Source organism: Drosophila willistoni, chromosome 3R (genome assembly GCF_018902025.1).
Source record: "Drosophila willistoni isolate 14030-0811.24 chromosome 3R, UCI_dwil_1.1, whole genome shotgun sequence".
In the NCBI taxonomy this organism is placed as follows: Eukaryota; Metazoa; Arthropoda; class Insecta; order Diptera; family Drosophilidae; genus Drosophila; species Drosophila willistoni.
This window is the reverse complement of record NC_061086.1, coordinates 11,178,348-11,203,750: the sequence shown is the minus strand read 5'-3', so window position 1 is coordinate 11,203,750 and position 25,403 is coordinate 11,178,348. Positions and strand designations below refer to the sequence as shown.

Here is a 25,403-nt window from a genome sequence, read left to right as displayed (position 1 = left end):
TACTATATGCCTAACACATATTTGTTAACAAATCTTAAAATGTTAATTTAAATGTTTTTAAAGTTTCACTTGGCAATTCGTACGGTTTCCCAGTTGAAGCCAGTGAAAACTGGAAAATTGTAGTTTAATCACCTGTATATCGGGTATGTCATCGGCATTTTTGGTCCACGTGCTCGTTGTGAACTTTTACTCCAGTTTTGGCTTAAGAATTAAATCAAATAAAACGTGATGGGCCCCCGGGCCCGGTAATGGAACTTTTCCTCGATTTCCAAATCTACAAATGAAATTCCCATTTAACTGAGACGTCAGACAGTCTCAGTTTCTCAGATCTCTCGAATTCGCCTGGTTGTAATGACAGGCAAATATGTTAAATGATTTGGGGAATTGAATATGCTAAACGGCATCGATAACAGGCCCATATGTATATACTGAAGTTGACGCAAAATGCAAATATACATTTGGACATATCTATATATATAAGTTTATATCTATGTATGTATGTATGTCGATGTAGCAAACGGCAACTGCCAAAACTCAATGAAATTGCTTGGTCAGGATATTAGATAAACAACATTCGGGCAAGGGCCGAAAGTGCAGTCCGTTAATGGCATTAAACCGATCAAGGTGACAAATAAAATGCATAAGAATCTACATATGTATAACGAGAACAACAACGACATACTTCTATATGTATATACAATGTTTATGTATTTGTTTCTAACTATCTATCTATCTATCTATCTATCTATGGAGTACTGCCGATCATTACACAGCGGTCAAACGGTCATTGGCCTGCTTGCGCATCTCAGCCTTAGCCATAGACGTAGCCATCGCCATCGCCATCTCCATCTCCATCGGCATCTCCATCGCCATCTCCATCTTTAGCTCCTCGTATATCTCGTATCTTGCAACTACTCTTCATCATGTGTATCTCTATCTCTGTGGCTCTGTGTTGCGAATGCTGTTCGCTGGCACGTAAGCAGTCTTGGCATCTTTCACCATGTGCTAGCTTGGGCCTGGTCGCAGCTTACGCAAAATTATTTATGAAAACAGAGCCGGCAACAACAACAGCAACAACAACAACAACACCGGCAATAACAACAACAACAACAACAACAAGAACTCTCGACTCTGATTCTTTTGCTATCAATCAGAGTCTATGGAAATTCACAACGACAAGAGACAGAGGGAGACAGAGCTTCTATTCTGTTTCGTTCTTTGGTCTAGGGCTATGCGTTCTGTGGAAATTCCGCATCGATTTGCATATGTGACAAACGGCAGCAGTTTATAATTATCGCGCGCTTGCCACTTGCTTGCTGCAGTTGTCACTTGCCTCCTGGAGTCGCCTTTCCTCTGTTATAGATATATGTATATCTATACATATATGTAAGTGCAATTGTATCTACATATAAACCTCCCTGATGAACCTTGTCCGAGGCACTCTTATTACAACTTTGTTATTGATTTCATAATTTATTGTCGCCATCGTTTGCCAGTCAATGGCCATTAGATCAATGCATAGAAATCAATTGCAAACTGAGATGCATAACAAAGGCGCCGCATATTGAATTTGAATTGCGAAACAAAGCAAAGTCGTACTCAATGGGTGAATGGATGTAAAACGACCAAAAACAAAAACAACAACAACAACAAAAGCTAATGACAAATCAATCTGGTGGCACTCAAAAATGACTTCCTTCCCAAATGGCAAAATGCGGCGATTTTCACCCAATAAGGAAGCAAAACAAACAGCACCCAGTAGTAACCAGAGACTGAGCTGAGCTGCATTCAGGCAAAACATATACTACGAAAAACGAAAAAAAAATATACATATGTATATATATGTGCAAATACAAAAAACGGGCTACAGAGGCCGCCACCAGGCAACCAGGCCCTATAAATCTGCCACCAAGACACAAGACCAAGACCAAGACCAGACCAAAAGCCACCTCTCGTAGTTTTTTTTTGCCATCAGACCAGTTGCTCTGGCTGGCGACTAGTTGGCCAATGGCATAGACACATGCTGACTCTAGTCGTGTGGGGAGGGGGCGTGGCAGGGGAGAGCCGGCTGCGGGCTGTTTACTTGCTTGGAAGTAAAAATAACCTCAGCTAAGTTCACTGGGGCGAGGTTGAATGAACTCCAATCGTTAAAAGGCAGAAGAAAAAGTTAGGATCTCTATTTATACCCTGCACCACTAGAATGAAATGGTATATTAGAGTCTCTGAAATGTATGTAACAGGCAGAAGAAAACTTTTTCGACCCTTTTAAGTATATATATTCTTGATCAGCATCAACAGCCGAGTCGATCTAGTCATGTCCGTCTGGCCGTCTGTCTGTATGAACACCTAGATCTTGGAAAATACAAGAGTTAGAGCCATCACATTTGGTATGAAGACTCGTGTAGTACGTAGAGTTGTCGAGTTTGATTCAAATTTCTGCCACGCCCACTTCCGCCCCCGCAAATTAGATCTTCCCAAAGATTGTACTAGCCACAGACATCAGATTTAGTGTGTATACTTAATACGCGCCCAGATATTGGTTGTATATAATTTTGCCACGCCTTTTTTCGCCTCCTCAAATCGGACTAGAAACATGCCATTATGGCGAAGGTGGCCGTAGGGTATATTCTTTCACTTGGTGCATGGTATACCAAAGTCGTCGAAACAACTTACTTCTTTTCATTTTTTTTCTTCTCCATGCACAGAGAGAAAACTTGGTCATAAATTGATTCAGAGATTCTGTCTCTCTCTCTCTGCGTTTGTGTGTATTATTTCCTTTTTCTTTTTTTTTTTTTTGGTACTCCGGATATATCAATAACTGGCCTTTTTTTTTCTTCCTTTCTTTAATGTATGCTCGGCTCAATTCAATCTGCGGATTGCAGTTTCCATTTCTTTCAATTAAACTTTTTTTTTCCTTTTTTGCGAGCAATTTGCAATGACAACTGCAGACGCCATATACAATTAACTTATCGCGAAAAAACGTTTCCGGAAACTGACTACTACTGCCCACACAAATGCTCTCTACTGGGGCTACGGGAATAGGAATGGGAGTGGGAATGGGAACGGGAATGGGAATAAGCATCAGCTTGGACAAGGGACAAGGGATATAGAGAGAAGAGGGGGCAGGGGCAGAGGCATGTAAATGCAATATCACAGACTCTCGGATGGCTTTTAATATGTTTGTTGACATCCAATTAGAACGATTTCCTTCCTCATTAACAAAAGCAGCAAGTAGGCACAGGTTGGGATATGATAATATATATATACATATACGACATATGATATACCCATTACAATGAATGATTTTAAAGCTTGTGTGCGAGAATACTTTATATTTAATAAGCAGCAATTGTAACAAATACAAATGGAATATATATACATATATAATTTCTCAGCACGACAAACAATTAGAACTGTGGACAGTGTGAGTGATGCATTTTTTATAGACATCATGCCATCATCGTCACGATCATTATCTTCATCATCATAGCCATCATCATCATCATCATTAACAGCAGCAAACAACATGATGAGCCATATCTATGGCCCATCTAGGGCCATCTCCACCTCGCACACACACACACACACATGGACATGAACATGGACACACACAGTATTGCAATTAGAGCTCGTAGTTCTGCACGCTTAAAGTACAATAAACTCAGATAGCAACACCACACAATACACACACACACACACACACACGGACAAATAATACGTTGTATTAAACTTAGTAGCAGTTGTGGTTGTGAGGTTTTTGAACTTACTCCTCTCGTATGCACGTAACTCCCCCCCATCAATCAGAGTGCTCTCTCTGTGTTTGTGTGTGTGTGCATTTTGCTTTTCTAATGAGCCTAGTTAGATTTTATGATGGCGCCTTGGAGCAAAGCAAAGACCAGGGCACAGGTTTATGGGCAAGCATTTAGCACAACATTTAGCAGCCGAATGGCTTTATTATTGATATGAAGAAGGCGCAAATGAAAGTGAAAGTTATGCTTAAGAGCAGCAAGCTAGAAGGGTCTTATAGAGACTTTTAGTTGGGCTTATTCTATCAATTGCAAAGTGCATGGAAATTTAGTCGATTCCATTGATGACATCATCTGTTAACATGTGAGTTTTTCTAGAGGTTTCCCCCACCTCGGGGCAAAAAGTCCTGCCTAGACTTGTGACCACATAATAAAAAGCTTATATAACTTTCAGCTTAGATTTCAGTTTATTTTTGGGCCTGTCTGGCTATGGGAAACAGGACATGTACATACATAAGGACATGACGATTAGAGTACCCATTCTGGCCAACAGTCATGCTCGTTCCACATGGCAGAGTTTGCTTGTATCGGCTGATATATATATATATATACATATATAAGGCATATAATGCCATTTACAAATACACAGAGAAAGAGAGGGAGAGAGAGAGAGAGAGAAAGAGACAACAAGCTGGAGTTCCTTTACATGGGCATGCATAACAAATCTAAACATATGTAATATGTGTACCCCTCTGACTAGCTGACTAACTGAGTGACTGACTGAATGTATGGCTCTCTGACTGCCTGGTTGGTGGGGAGTTTGTTGTATTATCCAAGCGAGAAGAAGAAAAAAAAAAGACAAATACGAATGGGGCACAGACAAAATACACACACACACACATACACACTCAGAGACTCGGCAACATACAAGGGGTGGGGGGGTGTTGTGTGTGCCAGTCTCGGTGTGTGTGTGTGTCGACATGGGGTTGCTACTGCTGCTGTTGGTTTGCCCCTCACAATGCTCGTTGTTGTTTTTGTTATGGCTGTTATTGCTGCGGGTGATGATGATGATGATGATGATGATGATGATGATACCATTCACTCCCCCCTGCTCGTACGACACACACACACACACATATTATGGAGCTGACACTTGTGCTGATATCCTGCGAACCTATTCGCATTTCATATACTTACATCATTGCATTTGTATTGGTTACCCCTCAGATACACAAAGGACATGGTAAAATGAGTGTTGGTGTATGTCTCTCTCTCTGTCTCTGCGAGTGTGTTGTGTAGTAAAAAGTATTGCATTAAATACATTAAATTGTGTAAATAATATGCTATACATGTTGCCAGTTCATTAAATATATGTGCCAGGAGTTACATGCCTAGACACATATACAAGAACGAGTGTGTGTGGATGGATATAGATACGCCTCTCGGTATGTACAATTGATATCTATGGAGTGGTTGAGGGCTTATTGCATTTGGCCGCTCCATATTTGTGTGTGTGTGTGTGTGTTCATTTGACCGGCAATTTATTTATGACATTTTATCAATTTTATATTCCATTCATGTCGTCTGTTTGTTTTTGTTTGTTTCATTTCTCATTTTTTGTTGGTTATTATTGTTGTTTTTGTTTAGGTGACTGAATTCATTGTGTCTCGTTTGCTGCTCGCCTGTTGGCATATCCTTTAAATACAACTTGTGCGCGTGCTGAAGCGTTGTCCTTGGCAACAACTTGAAGCTCCTTTGATCCTCTTAAGTTAATTTAATTTTCATGGAGCCTTGCTTGAGCATGCTCAAAATGCCGACATCAAAGCGTCTCTTAAGTGAGTTTATAATCTTCAAAGCTCCAGAAATTCATTTGGAACAGGGCAACAGCATGGAATAGTAGCCAAATACATAGCATACTTTTCAGCACTGTGTGGTGAGGGTGAGGGTGAGTGCTGCAGGAGGGGAGGTAGGGTTTTGGGCCACCCATTTAAGATTGCCTTTTGGGTATATGTTGTGTGTTTTTTTTATACACTTTTCTAACTAATTTCAACAGAGTATATTCAATTTATCCTATTCTTTGTTAAATTAAACATGAAAAATCGTATCATATCAAATGATAAGTATATATATCTCTAATCTGTGGCATTATCCTTCGAACGAAATGACTTACATTTGAAGCTAATATATATAATAGTGATATAGTGAGTATTTTATATAAAAGTCAAGTAAGTGTATCCACACTTCGTTGCCCGTTTAGCTTCCAAGCTGAGATTTTCTTTTTACAATACGTGGTGGCTGAATTTTATTTGCCGGCACCCTGGAACTCGTTCAGGTCATGGAACTTGCTGGTCTCTGTTTCACCCACGTGCTGGACGACTACGGTCGGCACGTCGACTCCTGGGGGTTGCTATGGGGTGCGTCGATGGGGGGGCGTATGGAATTCTTTTGAGGGTTGGTTAGGCGACTGTGTGTCATGCGCATAGCCATCATATGGTTGTGGCCACTGTGCTAATGCATACCAACGCCTTCTATGAAATCTATGCGCCTGTTAACTTCTAATAGCTTAGAAATTTCTAACGCTTACGCAACCCTAGACCCAACAGACAAACTTCCACCACCCACCCCCCACACACATAACGCTTGGCAAAGGTAATAGAATGTTTTTATATCTATTTACCTTTCAATTTCTGTACGTTTGTCACACCTGAGCGCAAATGGTGCCCCACAAAAGCGGGCTACACTTTTTGCTGAGTGCCTGTTGCGGCCAGGTAAATTATGCAATCTTTAACAACTAACACGGCAATGCCAGTAGCGACAGGTGTGCCCCATTGTAGTAATACACAACCTGAAGCTAGTTTTTTTTGCGTTTGTTGTTGTCAATGTTCATTAATGGGGTCCGCTCTTCAACTTGGCGCTCATAATAATGGATTTTTTCATATATTACAACAAGGCGCTCAGCAAATTTGTTGTTGCTGCTTAATAAAATGGGGGGATATTTTTGTGATTGGGTAATTGCATTATGCTACTAGATAAACCAACCACCCCGTCAGTCACCCATACTTTAATATAGTCACGTGTCTCTGTGATTCGTTTCATGGGCAGGGAGGGCGGAGCGATTACTGTTATAACTAAGACTATGAAACTATAGTTTTCAAAACTAAAAGTATTACCATACCAGGTTATTAGGCGAGCAGCAATTTCGGATAGGACGACCAACTATCTCAGTTTTGAAGCATGTCCATAAAATAGTTACGCTCTCTCACACTCTGTCTCTCTCTGTCTCTCATTCTCTATTTGGCTTTTATACTCACTCTCTGGCCACATGTGTGAATGAAGAAAAAACGAAAGTGTCCTGCGCTCTTGGCATGTGAAAACTACACATGTGAGGCATCTAAGAAACAAGAAGATGTTGCCCCACCATCAACATTCACAACGTTTCTTGTTTAGCTAAGCTCTAAGCACAATCTGCACGGCACCACATTTTTTTCATAGCATACATCTAAGCGCAAAACTACCCTGAAAGGGGTTGAAAAAAAAAACACTCACATTTTAACGGTAAGCTGCCGACGGTCACAGGTCCCACACAGTAAGTGAAAGTAACCCTCGCCGCTTGAAAGAGTTGGGCGCATAGAACCCATCAATAGGCGGACTCAGCTCTCAGTTTTTGTCCACTGCCACACGCAATGGACGCAAAAATGGCGCGCAAGTTGCAAGAATTTTTGGAGCTACTAGAAAAATACCGTCATTAGGCCAGCAGACGCAAAGGAAAGTGGCGCCATCGCATTCCAATGTGATGACGTTGCCGAAAAAATGAGCAAAAAAAAGAGCCAAAGAAAACTTAGAGTGAGTTGCCCAAAAAAAAAAACGGACCAAAACACTCTCTCACACACACACACACACACACAATGAATGTGATGACAGGAATGGAGTATGTATTAAATGGGTCCTCTGGCGCCCATAATGCCAACGCCCCATGGCAACATGGCAAAGGCGAATTTTTAGGACGCTTTCGTTACAGGAACACAGCGAATATAGCAGCTAGCTGAATGGAGAGCACGTGTTTTCGTTTTGGAATTTTATAGCCGGAAGTGAACATAAATTTCTACTTCCGGTTTATCTCTCTGCCCGCCTGGTAAATGAAAATGCAGTAGTTCCGCATGTATGGCAACTCCAGTAAGTTGTATATGTATTCAAAATACACACACACACATATACATTACAAGCTCATCTGAATCTCTCTCTCTGACTCTCACTCTCTCTCCTTTTATGTCGGCGAAAGTTTTGGAATTTGGCGGGCGTGGTCGGACAGCTATTGATCCGTTGCATGTGCCATACACGGCTGGCAGCAAAGAAGGACCAGTTGATGCAGCAGCCATCGTTGATTTCATAAATATGTATATGCCATGCCTTAAATATTTGGAGTCAATGCCTGCAAAATTTCAAAATGGCGCCGTTTTTAAAGTGCCAACTTGTGGCTTCAGCCGACCAGGGGCCCAGCCAGGACCAGTTGGCTGCCAATTCAAAATGATATGCCAATGAAAATCAATAAAGAGTACCTCACTCACTCACTCAAAGGTGGCAAGGTCCTGGGAGGGCCACAATGAACTTATTGCCTCTATTCATTGAGGTAAAGCTCTCTCTCTCTCTCTCTCCTTCTCTCATCATCTATCTCTCTATCTCTGCTGCTGCATTAAATATTTAAAATTTCGTTTCGTTACTAAAGTCTTTCTAGCCAGCGTAAGGTCCTTGAGTTGATTTTAAAAAAATACTTTCGACCTGCATTGAGCAGGCTAACATGGCCGATGGCATGTGTTTGTAGATAAAAAATAAACACAAAACGACACAAAAGGCAAAATAAAAATACGTAACAATATGTGGGGGGGGATAGAGCCTCGAGTTTGTCAGTGACTTTTACGGCCATTTAACACGTCATTAAAACGTCAAGTCATCAATCTTCTTGCTCATTCGAACAGGCTCGCAGGGTATCAAGGCGAGAATCTTGGCCCAAAAGCCTACGGGCCAGAGTTGCCTATGGAATTTTTGGCAACTTTCTTAACTACTCTCACAGTGCTGATGCCCAGCAGTGTTGGTGACCCTAAAAACAAATATGGCCATTAGAAAATTTCCATTTTCGTCACACGTTGTCAGGGTAACAGGTTTTGGGCGACAGGACCCAAGCAAGTGAGAACAGCTGATCAGAATCTGGAACTTTGTACCGCATTCCAATCTCCATCTGTGGCATCCTTGGCGCCTGTTTAGCAGATATTTGTCATAGAAATGTTAGAAACTTCAATGCGAATTCTTGTGTGTGCTTAGAAGTTGCTTAGAAGGACCTAACAAAAAAAAAAAACAACATGACGTAGCTGCTGCTGCAGGCCAACGACAGTTGCGGGCCATAAATTCAACATTTTAATGCGAAAGCAGTCAACTCGGCGGCGTCCATTTGTATGAGGCTAGCAGCAAACTACAGCAACACGATGCGGACCTTTAACTCGGAAGCTCTGTCTCTCTCTCCCACACACACCTTAAACAGGACATGCGCAGAATGTAGTAATGGTATGAATTGGGGATGGCTCCCTATGCTAAACGATGGGAAAAAAGGTCCTAGCTCATGCCGTTTGTCATTTATGAGTGCCAGTAACGTGAATTTATCTCAATTCGCCTCTATTTCTCTCTCTCTCTCTCGCTCCCACACATTTCGTGCTTTTATCCCTACATATATGTATGGTATATGCATCATCATCCTGGTCATGTTACGCCCCCAACTTACTGTTCATCTTTGGTTGCCTATTACTCTTACGATAATGATAAGAAATTTTTATATCCAGCATGCGCTCAAAGAACCTACTGAGAAGCAGTTCTCTAGAGAAATAGTAAGAGACAGAAAGATATCTAAACTCAGTCTCTGCATAAATTATCAATGCAGGCATTATACGTGTTTTTTTTTCTATATATAAATGGCTAAAACATTATTTTGCGTGGGCGTTACATTCCGACGGAGAAAAAGAAATTTTGTAGATTCTGCTAGCAGACCAACATAAATCTATAGCAAGTCACTTGGCCATTTTCCTTCTACGCAGCTGCAGTGAGCAGGAGTCAAAAGTTCAGGACAAAGTGAGACAAAGACAGAGTAAAAGAGAGAGAGATAGAAAGACAGAGACTCGGAGCAATTGAACAGGAATTGCCCAGCCTACAATAATGATAATAATTTAGTTAATGCAATAAATTATTTAGCCGAATAATTATAAATCTTCAGATAATTCAAAGAATTTTTGCCAATTAAATGTTTTCTTAAATTTTTTGTGTAAATTTTCTTACATTCTCTGGTTTCTTCATTCTGAATGCTGTAGTGTGGTGTGTCGCCTCTGTTGCTGCAACATTATGTAATCATATTGGCCCTGTAAACGTGCCACACTTTGTTGCTGAGCTAACCATAGCTGCTAGCCTAATACCTTTTACAGGAATTTGTGCTACAAAGCTACGGCAAATTTACATGTTACTCATTATAGACAACCCTTACAGACATAAGTAGGTAGATACATATATGTATGTGTGTGTATCCTACCCCTCAGTTACATATATGTGTAGATACATATGCGTGTAATGTAATGTAATGTAATGTAATTGCTCATGTTAGCTGCTTTGTCGTCTCGTCTGAGGCCCTAATACAAGTTTGCATATTTCTAAATTCTAAACGCATCTGTTGAGCAGACCACAGGGCTCAGGTCCTCATGTCCTCAGGTCCTTACTACTCCTCCTTCCCATCCTCCTCCACCACCTCCTTCTCATATTAATATGAAAACGAGAGTAAAAATGCCCTGCAGACTGCGCACCCTTCGCGCACACGAGTTGCTTAGCATACAAATCGAAATATTGTGGCTGCTGTTTTTTTACTTGTGTGTGGGTCCTGAAAAGAAAAAAATGGAAAGGTAGAAGCGAAAAAAAATCATTTCCTTGTTAAGCGACCCTTAGAAGAGACTCACAATAGAGGCGCAGACAATTGGCACCCCAAAGACCGCAGTATCCGAAAGGATCTTTTCACTTTTTTTCTCTCTCTCCTCGTTTTTTTCTTTTTCGCGGCTGTCACACTTCCTGGGCACACAACAAGATGCTGCAATTTGAGGGTGCCTCAACCATCTTTCACTTTCAATGGGCCATAACAAATAAAAGAATGAAAGGAAAAAAAAAACTACAAAAAAACAATGAAATTATAGAAAAAAAAATGCATAGAAAAAACTGGAGACTCTTGGTTTTTTTTTTATGCAAAAGACATCATCAACATCATCATCATCGTTGTGATCATCGTGATCATCGTCGGGCTGATCGTCAGGGCGCCATGTGGTGCGTGCCAGCCGCTTTTTTTTTGAGGAGTAGGAGGAGGAGGAGGAGGACGTTGGTTTTTTATGCCAAACGGATATGTGATATTTCTGGGGCGTAGGCTGGCAGCAATCTTTCCATCCATTTCATTTTCATATATCAAGTCAATGGCTTTTGTGGTCGCTAAGCACGCGCTTACCAAGCAGCTGTTGGACACACGGCCAAGATGCATAGAATAAAAGGCCTTTTGCATATATTTTGCAGCTGGCATACGCCCCCCCAAAACTAGACTCTTTCATTTTGCTTTACAGGCTTTGCAACTCAATCAGTTGTCCACTTCAGAAAGTGACCAATTTCTGTTCACCTCAGGTAGTGATGACCTTTCTAATTGTTGTCAACGCATTCGTCACACTTTTGCTGCATCCTGGCCCAAAATAAAGGTGTCCTGACCAATGCCTGCGTTAATAATGCGATTTGCATTTCCCTTTCATTGCATTGTGTCCAAGTGTCGTCCTTGGTCGCTGTTTACCCTGCTGTTTGATTGAGTTGTGTGTCCATTATGTATCTTAATCTGCTGCACCTTTTCAATTGCAGTCTTCTGCCTCATTGTCTAGGGTCAGCATTTGCTGCGCCGGCTTAGTTAAATTTTGTGCAAAATTTGTGTCTCCTCTATTGATTGACAGCAGCATGCCACTGTTGCTCCTGCTGGACATGCCTCATGGCATTAAAAATAATAAAATATGATAGAATACAAAAGATTTGTTTCCGAATTATATGTTGCTTTCACAAACTAATTAATATCTTAATTCAATAGAATGATATCAAAGTACTCCGTAAACAAGGTTATTTTTAATGTCTAACGGCTTACTATCAGTCATTCCTCTTTTCTTATTCGAATTTAGAAATTAAGAAACTAATTAACACTGCTTTACAATTTTATCTTGCATTTTCTAGATACCTATTTTCATGACTTTAATTTTGCCATCATTAACTAATTTTTGTATAGACAACAACAATTTATATCGATTCAATACTTGAAAGTCTATCAATAAGTACTTTTGCGTTTGTCTTAATTTCTTGTAAATAAATATTGTAATAAATAAATTTTCGCAAACCAATTTAAAAGTAAACAAACAAATAAAAGTAAACAAATAAGTAATATTAGTTTAATTTCTTAGTAATTTCTATACTCCTAAATTAACCTAATTTTACTTTTAACCAAAACGATGATTATTTTTGTTTCTTTTTTGTTTTTGATAAGCAGCTTCAAGTATTTTTATTTATTTAAATATTATTTAAACACTTTTGAAGCATTCAATTCATTTGTTTTTACTCTTGGTAATCTGTTAATGTATATTAAGTAGTTAATTACACGAAAATAAGAGTATGTATACATTTACTAGGCTAGGTCTTTTCTACTTACAGTTCTCTATTGATAATTACTTATGAAATTACTTATAAAAAAGTGTAAGAAAAAATAAAAAATGTTGAAACTAAAAATTGTCAAACCTACAGCAAAAGAAGAAGAAAATTTAAGAAATTGATATATTAGAAATTGTCCAAGATACAGCCATAAGAATCTGTTTAGATTGATCAAAAGTTTGACTTTCAAAATCTCTAAAAGGCCTTAATTTGGCGAATCCTTATAATTTTTGCACGATTTTGTATTTGCTTACTGGAATAGTATCTTTTAATACACATTAAAAACTCGAAAACCAATTTTTCCCAATTTATACCACAAGATTTTTACAAAAGGCGGACGAAAATGTTATTTGTTTTTTATTTCCAATTGTTTGATAACATCTTAAACTGCGATTAACTTGTTACATAACTTTTGGAAATTTGTTAAAATTATGGCCTACAAAATACGGCAGAGAGAAACCAAGGATTTTTTAATTCATTATTATTATTGTTTTCAGAAAATATTTTTATGAATTAGTACCTATTTTCAAAATATTGTCAAAAACTTAGCATTTTAGCGAGGACTAAAATGTTTTTGTTAAAACTTATTATTTTTCTCCTTTGCAAACAATTGTTTTTAATAAAGTAAGAAGTAATTATTTATTGTAATAATTGTCTTACACAAAAGTACTGATATCTATATATAATAATATGAAACAATTGATGGGAATATATAATAATTTAATAATATTTTATTTATTGCCCTTATAATATATTGACTACAATAAAATAAAAGGAGTGTTCTCCACGGTGGATCAGGGGTATACTAAAGAGTTTTTGATAATTAAAATTTTAAAATGTACAAAACTACTTTTCAACATTATCTTCTATTTATAATTCTCTTATTGTTAGATTCTTTAGCTCTAAGAAATTTTGCACAAGTTTTATTAAAGGTGAATTAAAAGCTATTTATAACATCTAAAATCAAAATAAATTAAAGAATCTATGTGAGTACAATGAAAAAGCAATTCCATAAAAAGAAATATTCACAAATATTAAAAATAAGTAACAAAAAAAAAATGAACGCTTGCCGAAACCCGGGATTGAACCGGGGACCTTTAGATCTTCAGTCTAACGCTCTCCCAACTGAGCTATTTCGGCGCTGTGTCGTAGGCAGTCGAAGGCCCTGGGAACAGTCATATCCACACACAGACATAGGAATATGTTGGGGCCTGCCCTTGCCAAATGCCGCGAACCTTATCTAATCGCCCGCATATTAAAAATAGAACTTGTGCCGCAGAGAGAGAGAGAGGGAGTGCGAGTGCGAATGAGACGGATAATTCTCAGCGCCAGCGCCAGAGCCGAAGCCATCAAAGTCAAATGCATTTCAAATGTAAAAAAATGCAAAAAAAAATAAAGAAAAGCAAAACAAAATAAGAACAAAAAGGAAAGAACGCCATGGCTCACACACTCTCAGATTTACTTGGAAGTCTTCAGTCTTCTTGGGTCTTGGATGTTGGATGTTGGGTCTTGGAGTCTAGGCTGGAAGAGTAAGTATAGTAGCAAGAGTTGGCTGTCTCTTCGTCTTGCAGCCAAATCATGTTTGTTCCGCCACGATAGCACATGGCATCTCTAATGAACTATTGGTATAGAGGAGGAGGAGGCGGAGGAGGAGGAGGAGCATGAGGTGGGAAATGGGAATGGGTGTGGGGGCGGGTTAGATGAAGAGCAGTAAAGTAGTCGCTACTACTACTACTACTACTAGCTGAGTGAGTGGGCTTAAAAGCGGGAGGAAGGAGGGGCGGGTGGTGGCTAGCTGGCTAAGACGGTTGAAGAGAGATCAGTGTTGTTTTTGTTGTTGTTGTTGTTGCTGGGTGTCGCATACAGTTTTGCTCTCTGGGCAACAAATCAGCCAGAGACCAAAACCAGAAATGAAGCTTCATCTACAGCTTCATGTTGTTGTTGTTGTTGTTGTAAAAATGTTTGCTTGCACGCTTTCGAATGTCTTGTTGTTGTTGCTGTTGGTAGTAGTGTTGCTGCTGTTGGTGCTGTTGCTTGGTCGTGCTTTGCGGTCGTTGCCCCGCTGTGACGTCACCGGTTCAATGGCAAAATGTGACCCAGATTGTCTGAGCTGCACAACCTAAGCTATGTTCCATGCTTGCGTGTGTGTGTGTGTGTGTGTGTGTGTGAGTGTGTTGCTGGCTTTTTGTATGTGTGTTAGCCACATTTTTATCCGTCTCTTTTATAGAATAAAGAGAATTTGTGTATATAGAAGAGACCAAGCAAGGCTCTCTTAGGCTGTTGGTCTTTTTTGTTATTTGAGCTTGCCCTTGGCTGTAACCCTTTGAAATTTGGACAGCAACAACTTCCTCTTCTTCTGCTTCATCCCTCTTCTCACCTTTATAGAGAAATGAGGACACAATCGACTCGATTCCCAGAGTGAACCACACGGCGGCGGCAGCTCCTCGATTGCTTTTGTTGCCATGTCTCTGTAATTATCGCTCGCCGTGCATGTCCACAGCTCCAACTTTGGGCTCCAAGTCCCCAACCCATTGGGCAGAGAGCCACCACCAGGCGGCAGTGTTGCGTGTAATTTGTTATTTTATTTTATTGTTATTATTACCGCATGCGACGTGCACTTTATTTTCATTACCAGTTGGGATTCTTTCACATGCATATGTAACTTTGTTTTTATTTCTTTGTATAGATAGAAAGAGAGAGAGTGAGAGATGTGGAGGGGGGCTAGCCAACATTGAATGCCCATGCTTGGAATTGGTTGGTCTCCCATCATCATCATCATCATCATCATGATGACCGTATGGTTGTGGTTTCTACTGGGGACTGAGGACACAGTTGCACGTGCAATTACATTTGAAGGGTGTTTGGGAGGGGGAGGAGGGATTGAAAATGCATAAATTAAGAAATTGAAATGTCTATAAATAAGAAACAACAAAATTTTTTATGATCTCCATACATCTCTCTATAGATAGATATTACCTAATATTTTATTTCTAGTTAATTAGAATAATTTAAGAGCTAATAACTCTGATTGATGGGCGTTGATTGGCTGTTAAACTACAAAGATGTAGTTCCCTCAGATACAATGTTCCAAACTATCGTCTTCTCACCCCTTGTCCCCTCCCCGTCCATTTGTTGTCACTCTCCTAAGAACTCTCTTACCAATGCCGCCCGTAATGTTGCCAACTTAATACTAGCTATCTGGACAATTTTGTGCAATTCATTAAAACGTTTTTGATTTGCCTGATATTGAGGCTCTGAGCCATTAATTGCGCTTTTAACGATTACCACGATTCCGATTTCCAATTTCCAATTCTCACTCCCCCATCTCTTAAAGAAACAGAAAAAACGCCGAGTCGAGCCAATAAGCCGCTCAGCAACTTTTAACAACTCTTCTCATATTAAAATGTAATGTTCATATTCATAAGAGAGTAGCAGAGAGAGGGAGAGAGAGAGACCATAGAGCAATGCCGGCTAAGAGTCTTTGGTGATGGAGGAGGAGGAAGAGCTGAAGCTGAAGTTGGCTACTTCCAAGTCTCATGTGGAAATTAACAATATTTATATAAACAAGTTATAAACAATGTTTGCCTAAACAGTGACAAACACACACAGACAGAAGACTGGGAGAGAGACAGAGAGAGAGAGAGAGAAAGAGAGAGGTGCTCTCCAAACCAGTTGGGAATTGAGCTCCAAATGCATTACATGACGACGCCGATGACGACGGATGCATAAGAAGAAGGCAACATACTTCCGCATTACTGGGGCCAACAAGCTCCAAGCTTACAGAAAGAGCAAGATATAGGGAAGAGAGCCAACAAAGAGTATATTAAGAGGTTATATGCTCTTATTATTTGTTGTTGCTTGTAGTCAGCTGATTTTGTTTTGCTTGAACTTTTGCCGGTTGGTGATTGTTTGGTCAGTTGTTGTTGTTGCTGTTGGCCAGGTTTGTTTGTTTTGGAGCTGGACAACTTATTCTCACAAACACACACACACACACACATCAGAAGCAAACGCACACACATTAGCATGTCAGTTGAATACGATGGGCGACCCTGCCCAATGTCAATCATTATCATTCCTTCTTCTTTTTTTTTGACCCTTACCAAGAGTATTTGAAGCTCTGAAATGGTTACAAGCTAACGAAAATCTGCCCAAAACACAAATATTTAAGTTTTTAATAAAAAAAACGAGGAACCGAAAATATTGTTATACACTCTGCCATGCCGCTACCTCAATGCTAAAACTAGTTGAGAATTATAATTAAACGAAACGAGAAGCTCACATTGTTTACGTTTGACAAAAGATTAATGTAACTTTTTGGACTAGAATCTCTTACCTAGCCCAAGAGGCATTATTGACTAAAGCATTATTTGTTTATTACAATAATTTTGATGAATTTCATTACGAGTATTTTAATTGATCCGGCCCTGAGTGTAAAACACACTCAATGGGTTATATATCGCGTATCATATGTGTGTGTGTGTGTGTGTGTGAATCTGTGTGTGCGTGGCAAGCGAGTTAAGCTTGGCTTGGTTACAACATGGATTGGGGTGGTGCGAAGGGGTGTGGGGGAAATGGGTAATGATGGATGAGGGGGCAAAGGGGGGGCATTCTGCCTGCCTTAACTTACACACTCTTTGTCTGCTGCATATGTATTTATGTATGGAGAAGAGCACAGACACACTCACCCATGGTTCTTTCTTTTTTTTCATATATTTCTTCTGTTTTTTTGGGAGGTGAATGGCCGCAACTGTCGTTGCCACTTTGGTAACACCGTGGCGCATTAAACGTAGCAGTCGGCGCGGTGAAATAAAACCAAAAACCCAAAGCCACAACCTCGTCATCATCATCAACATCATCATGGTGGACTGTGGGCACTGAGTCGTTTTTGGCACACCACACAGAAGATTGGTCTTACCCCAGAAAGGGGTGGAGGGCAGGTCAGGCGACTGGGACCAATGTTTAATTTGCTTTGCATTTGGTTTGGCCAAAAATAAAAACTTTGTTGATGACGCGCGAGACCAACTGACTGACTGACTGACTGACTACTCCTCTGCTTCTGATTCTGCTGCTCGAAAGGTAACTCACGCATTTTTATGACCACACAGTCAAGTCATTTTGATATTTTAGGGTTCTCTTTTCTTAGCTGCCTCTTCCCACATTTCGATTCCCACTGATCCTCCACACAGAAATAAATAAAAAGAAAAAAAAACGACGAAAGAAATGTTTGTGGAGTGAATACGAATATGTATGTGGGCAAACTAGAACAAAGTTTTCTTCTCTCGTTTGTTTTTTTTTTTTTGGCCCGTGATAAATGGGATTTGTATGGCAATTAAGTTAAAGGCTTAACTAGATTGAAAAGCTGAAGTTTTTCGTATGAATGAACTACGGCTGCTGCTGCTGCTGCTGCTGCTGCTTTGAGAGATGGGCTACTAGTTGCCTAGAATAAAACTAATTTCTTTTATTTTTTCAACACATGCTGTTCGCGTGTAGTTTTTAGCCCGCCTCAAGGTACTTGACCCTTTGGCTCACAGCTGATTTATGGGAACTTATACGTCTCCACACACAGACACACACACATGTATGTATGGTCTATGGGCTCCACACCAAACAAACACACACACACACACACACACCATGTGGACTGCCTTCGGCTCCAGAATCAACAGTTTGTTCGGAAAGTTACATGTATGAATGTATGTACATACATAAGTTTTGCGTGAAAGTTTGTATGTTTTGTTTGTTGCCTTGTCGCTTGTCTGGATGGCTATCCAGAAGGGAATGAAGAAATTAATGCTAGCCTCCATACATACATACAAACATACCATACATATGTATATAGAAAGAAAGCTAATTCATGACATGCTGACCATATAAATTTATCTTCTTTCTGCAAAATTTTCGTGCATGATTTGGCCATTACCACCAATTGAGATTGACTTCTATCTCTATCTGCTTTCTATGTTCAAATTTATATATATACATATATATATCGTGGCTATCTACCATATGTTTCTTTGCTGTCCATGGTTTCTGTGGTTTCTGCCCGTACAATGAACTCTCAGATGCGTGAAATGTTTGAAGTTTTGGTTTTTGGTTGTTTTTTTTTGGTAACGAGATCATTGACACTTTAACGCGGAATGCATTAAGTTTGTTACCATGGCAAACGATACGGGCAACAGTTTCTTTTATTGGCATGATCGTGCACTACTCATGATAACGAATTTCGTGGAAGCTACATAGATGATGGATAATATTCAAGTACATATAGTACTTCTGTATGATGGAGTGTACGAAAGTAGAAGAAATTGAGAAATCATTTTTTAAACCTAGTGATATTCTTTGAGTGATAATGGAAAGTTAGATCCTTGAGAAACTCTTGAAAGATTATAATAAAGTATGTCAAACATTGCATTAGATTTGACTTCAAGTGCAAAAAGGAAATCTAAACAGATATGTACAATGTACTTATAAATTTCTCTCTACTTTGAACATAATGTTTTACCTTCAATCTAATATATATTTAAGTAGTTTAAGTAGTTTAGTTAGTTTGTGTGACAAAAATAAGAATTTTTTTAAACGATTTTAGATGAATAGACAACTGGGACAATCTAAACAAGTCCTTCTGTTCATTCAAATTAACATCTATATAATACTCTAGGAGCTAGACTTATCGATTCGAATATGCATCTCTTTAAAAAGCTTGTGAAATTTGTTTTAAATTGTTGAATAAGAGTAAAGTAAAGTATTTAAAAATAGTTTATTTGTTTTCAAAATCTATTAGTCCATAAATTTTCATAAAAATAAGTTAAAAAAGAGAGTACAGGTTATATTTTTTTCATTTGGAGAAATTTTGGAAAAAGAAAGGGGGAATTTGTTTACTGCGGTCGCCAAATTTAAAGAGTGTACGGGTGAGCGAGATAGTCTTTGTTTGCCATGTGGCAAATTAAAAGAAATTGATATACATATCTAGAAATTCGGTCATATGACTTGGAAATTTTTTGGGTTTAATTAGTACATACATTATATTTTTTTCCAAATATACTTTTTTTCATAAATATATACCAAATACAGTAACGTGAATTTAAATTTTGATGCTTAGGGCAGTACAAAAAATGTTTTGCGAAACTAAACTCGATAAAGTCAAATTTCAAGGGGTCTACTGATTATTTTCATCATGAGTTTAAATAATAATAATAATTGGTACATAAATACTTTACTTAGTTTCATTATAAATTTTTAAGATTCTTTGCCTTCATTAAACCTAGAACCCTTTAGAAAAAAACCTAAAATATGCATATAAAGTAAAAGAAAAAGGCGCCATGCTCGTTTTAAACATTTAAATGCTTTTGAATTTGTGGATATTTAAATAATTTAACCATTCTTAATACCATTTCAACAGATTAGCATGAATATTCAGAAATCAAATTATAACCAGCGGGCTAATGATAAACAGAAATAAAAGAAGAACAAAACAAAAAAAATTCATTGGGATAAAGTTCGCTGACATCTTATCAGAAGAGCAAACAAGCTGAGTAAACACATATATGAGATAAGTCATATCATGCCAGACATATGTATAATACATACTATATATATGTATGTAGAATGATATGGGGCGTTGTGTGGCACTGAAATCAGTGCATAAAATTCTTGACAAGAACATATTCCGTAATTACTCCATTATAATGGCGGCAAGAACTGAGCTGATTGAGAAGAGACTGTGTGTGTGTGTGTGTGTGTATGTGTGTGAGTGTGAGTGTATATATATAGACTGTGTGGAGATAATGATAATGGTTTCAATTACCCGGCCAAAGCCAAAGAGCGGTCCAGAGGGGTTTGGGGATGGGAGACACGCCCTGCAACAAAAGAGTAAACAATTCTATGTATTTCTCTTTTTAGTTTTATTTTCATTTCAATTTTTTTCTTCCTCTTATTTGTTGTTGTGTGTTTTCTTTTTTTTTGGCCTTTTAGTGGTGTAAAATATGCGGAAATGCATTTCTATGGACTTACTTACACACAAGTCAAACACCACAAGTCATGCCAGCCGGCAAAAGTTGCATGTGAACAGATCTCGTACTCGGTGTGTGTGTGTGTGTGTGTTGGCCCGAAGATGACGATATTAATGTGGCTGCGGGATGGTAATGATGATCATGATAATCATGTGAAAACCAAACCAAACCAAACTAAAGGCAAAATCCAAAGCCACCATGGACCTGTTTGGGGGCATAATAAGAACACACAGAGCAATGCAGCTGCTGCAACAGAGAGATGGGTAAGGGTAAGGATAAAAGGGGGCGAGAGAATTGTGCAGCTTAGCGTTGCATCCAGCAACAAAATGGGCTGCTGGGGGCCCCCAGTTGCAGGATGCAACAGTTGAAAAGAGGGGGCCAAAAGCTGCCTCCTCCCCTCCCATAACCGCCTGTAGCCAACATTGCTTTCTGATGTTGACGATCAACCTATAGCCCAAGTAAATTACGACGACGACGACGACGACTGCAAGTCAACCAGTCAAGTCAGTCAAGACAAGAGTCATTTCTGTGTATGCCCCATGGGCGTAAGTGCATCTGTGTGTGTGCGTGTGTGTGTTTGTATGAGAAAAGTTAAGAAAGAAAGCAAGTTGCTGGCTAAGAAGCAGCAGCATCAGGCATCATTGGAAGCAGCAAACAGTCAACCAGCCTCCAACATTTCGCCTGTTGTTGCTGGGCTTTTTCATTTCTTTTCTTAGCTTGTTGTTGTTGTTGTTGTTGTTGTTGTATTTACAAACGGCCAAAGGTTCGTTGACCGTACAAATAGTGACCCACTAACATCCGCGAGTACGTTCACCCTAGTGACGTATTACTTCCATGATCGAAGACGAGGTAACAGCAGCCGCAGCCGAAGTGGAGGCTTCGACAACCGAAGCGAACCTGGCTCAAACCTTAATGGTTGGAAACGAACCACAAAAATAATACAAAAAAAAAATACGGTTGCGGCTTAAGAGCATGAATTTGAAGAGCTTAAGAGTTTTCTTGTTTTTTTTTCTTTTTTATATTGAATTGAAAATTGAACCGGCCAGACGAGATGGCTCTCTCTCTCTCTCCCTCTCTCTATATATGTCTCTCTATAGATGTGGCCAAAACGCGGAAATGTTGCACGTTACACATTGCGTGTTGTTGTTGTTGTTGTTGCTGCTGCTGCTGTTGTTGCTTAATCCTATCTTCGCGGACATCTTCATCAGCTCAAGATTAAAAGCAAATTGCATGCGATAACTGATTTTGCCTTGACCATAAATATTATTATATAGAATTCACACAGTTCGATCGTACAATCAGATTTTATCTACTGGCTTATCGTTTATGTAAGGACCACACCTTTTGCCAATTTTTGTTTTTCTTTTATGCCTGACCTTTAACAGCCTTGACAATTGCCTCCTTTTGCTCCTCAAGTTCAAGTTGCCTGCAAAAAGAAAAAAAACAAAAACCTGAAAAACACATAGCGAATGTTTGTGTGTGTGAGAGAGAGAGAAGTAGAAAAAAAATAACTTACCACATGCGGTGAAAGTAAAAATTCATAATTTTGTCTTGGTTTTGAACCAAGGAGGCCATAAAAATGGTAAGCCAACTGCAATTGCAACAACCATCATGGTGGCATGCAGTTTTTCCAAGCCCCTTTTTACCACTTCATTAGTTTTAGGTGAGAGGGTCGGCTCGGGTCGGGTCGGTCGGGTTTTCTGTGTGTGAGTGTTTTGGGTCCGGGATTGTGGCCTTTCTTTTACTTTCGTTCGCTTTTCCAAATAATTTTACCACAAGGTGTGAACGAACACACAGACAGAGAGGGAGGAGAAAAAAGGCCAGAGCCATGGTCGAGGCCAAAAACTGCAACTGAGGTTGAGGTGAGGTGGCCGATATCATGAACATGAACATGACACAATATTATGAGATTATGAGCTCTTGGCTCTGGCTGCGGGTTGCCTGCGGCTTAAAAGGAAAATTTCGTTTTTCAATTTCAATTTTCGACTGCTATCTCTCTGCTCTCTCTCTCCACTCTCCTCTCCATTGTGTAGTTCATAATTTAGCGTTTATTTATGAGTTGTCATGTCCGAGAGGTGTGCTGACCGGTACGTGATTTGGCTGACTGTGTCGGCATCCGATGGCCAAGTTCAAGGCAATTGCTGGCGCCTGAAGGACAGAGTTTAGATCAATTTGATATTTATGAGTTTATGCAGAAATTTGTCTGTTCCCAGGATAGGAATACAGGACCAGGACCAGGACACAAGGACCAGGCCCACACACAGACGCAAACACCTTTTTTGTGGTGCTATGAATGAAAATGTCAGCATCAGGATATTCAATATGCAGCCTGGCATCCTTGAACTCCCGCTTGAACAAAAAACAAAAAGAAAGGGGGGCAGCTGTTGTTGGTGTTGCTTCTGCTAGTTACTTCCATCTCGATGGGCACATGGGAAGAGATGAAGAGTGAGTGGCTGGCCCTAGAGTGGCTGGCCCTACTCTTAGCCCTTTTTTTTTTTTGGTTTTTTCTTCAGATTTTTTGGCTAAGCTTTTTAATCGAGGTGAGATCAAATAACTGAGATCGGCAGCTGTTCGCTTCCGATTCACACGCTCTCGCGTTGTGGCCCAAAACTGTTGCTGTTGGCTGCAAATTGGCTAACAATTTTCAAGTGGCTGCCTGCAATCATTGGACTAATTTTAATATGTCCATGGCTATAAAGCTGCAGACTCGGTTTCGATCTAATAGTCATGAGCTCTCGGACTATTGCATCTATGATTATGGACTTACGCCAATCGCCAACTCTGACTCCGACTTCGACTTCGACTCCGACTCCGGTGTTGGCCACAAACATATGTTTCTCTCTATGTATGTGTGTATGTATGTATGTATGTATATATGGGGAGGTAAGTACATAAATGTAGCAACATAGATGGTTGTTGCTTCGGTTGTTGCCTGGTTGGCTGGCTGCCACTTGGTTGCCACTGGAATTGCGACCTCTTTGGCGCTGTGTAGCTGGTTACGAAACCCCAAGAAAAACTTCCGCATTCATTTAAGATCATTTCTGTCGTTGGTGCTCCAAGTACTTGTTGTTGTTGTTGCTGCAACTCTTGCACCGGCAACAGCCAACAGGCCCCCCTCATTTGGTGTTGTTGCTTGTCTGTTGTTTACTATTATTAATGCCGCCGCCATCACCGCCATCGTTGGACTGGCCCCCACTTTGTGTTTTTTTTTTCTCTTTTCCCTGCTGTTGTTGTTGTTGTTGTTGCTGCAAATTTATGGATCAGTCGTATTGCGCGACATAAAGTCAACAATGGCAGCCAAAATGTCGTCTGCCAAAATTGATAGAAGGAAAACCTTCTACTCCTTCCTATCTTATAAAATCAGACTTATTATGGTCCGGTTACTACTCTTACAACGCTCGACAATGATTCATTGCTCTGTTGTAACGGTACTCAGGACCAGTCCTGCCATAATCAGGTCATGGCTTCTGCCAATTTACATGGCCAAAAGTGCCGCCGCTTCACCCAATAAATTCACACTAACGGCAAATATAAACATTTATATGGCCTGTTCATCAATAATGAATACCGTTAAGTTAGAGCCAAAAGCTCTTACGGAATGGCAATATGACCAAAATGCAAACTGGCCAACTTGGCCAGCGCTCTTTCTGCTCTTTCTTCTCTCTGACTGTCAAATGTGGAGGCATGCGTCAATAAATTACCTAGAAGCGCACCCAAGAGCACTGTCAAGACCAAAGCGAGAACAAAAAAAAACTATCGACCAAGGCACAGAAGAAAGCCACGCAGGGAAGCAAAAGGCAGGAGACAGAAGGAGGCGGTAGGAGGTAGGGGGGAGGCGGCAGACCTACAGTAAAACTGGAGACCAGGCAACGGTATATTATGCAATCACAGCATGAATGAGACACTCTTGACCGAGTTTCCAAAGCCAAGCAATAACGGTATCAAGACACATGCGACAGCTGACAAGTGGCCAATAGCAAGGCGAAGACAGCGCAGCAAACAAAAACAAAAAACAGTGCAGAAAACCGACTAACGGGTTCTGAATGAAGCTCTGGGCCAAAGAAAGAAACAAAACGAAAACGGCAAGAACAACTGCAAATACAAAGAGCAAATGGAAAAAAGTAAATATTAAAACCAATCAACATGGTAAAAAGGTTTTTAAAAATCAAATACATATGTACATATAGATATATCATAAGATCTACAAAATAGGTAATTTGATCAATATTTTTCCCTTTAAGAGATATTCTTTTTTTTATTTTCATAAACTTCTTTAATTTTACATAATCCATTGTTGATCTCAAAATTTAAATCTCAATATCTAAAATTTCTTTCCTTTTTTCTACTTTTTTATAATACTTAAAATTGTACAAAAATAAATATAAAATTATTTGTCTAAAAAGAATTTCTTTCCAAAATAGACAAATATTGATGACAAAACTCGAAATTTCGTTGCCCAACATCTAGATCTCATGTTAAAAGCTCAAATTTGTCAAAAAAATGTAATAAATTATTTCTTTGAGAAGAATTTCTTATAAAAATGTTAAAAAATACAAAAATTAATAACCAAACCCGACACTTATTTTCCCAACTTTTACAATTTTTTATGATCTGATGTTGAACTCAACATTTAAATCTCAAACATCAAATTTCTTTATCTGTTATTTTTTTAAATTTATCTAAAAACAAGTAAATTAATAATTCTTCAAGAAATTCTTTCTAAAGAAGTTGAAAAATACAAAAATTAATGATAAAAAATCTAAACTTTAGAACATTTTTACGAAAACTACGAAATTAATAAAGCCAAGTGATTAGTTTTGACGATACTTCATTAAAAGGTGAATACAATTTATATACGATGTAAGTATAAACGTTTTTCCAGCATTATCTGGAAAGGTACACTCTATTA

The 25,403-nt window shown here is 39.2% G+C and overlaps 1 non-coding gene across 1 annotated transcript; it reads right to left on the bottom strand.

Annotated features, from left to right (window-relative positions):
• Positions 1-13,552: 13,552 nt before the first annotated feature.
• Positions 13,553-13,625, bottom strand: Trnaf-gaa. Its single transcript has one exon. It is a non-coding gene; the product is annotated as a tRNA-Phe (tRNA).
• Positions 13,626-25,403: the final 11,778 nt, after the last annotated feature.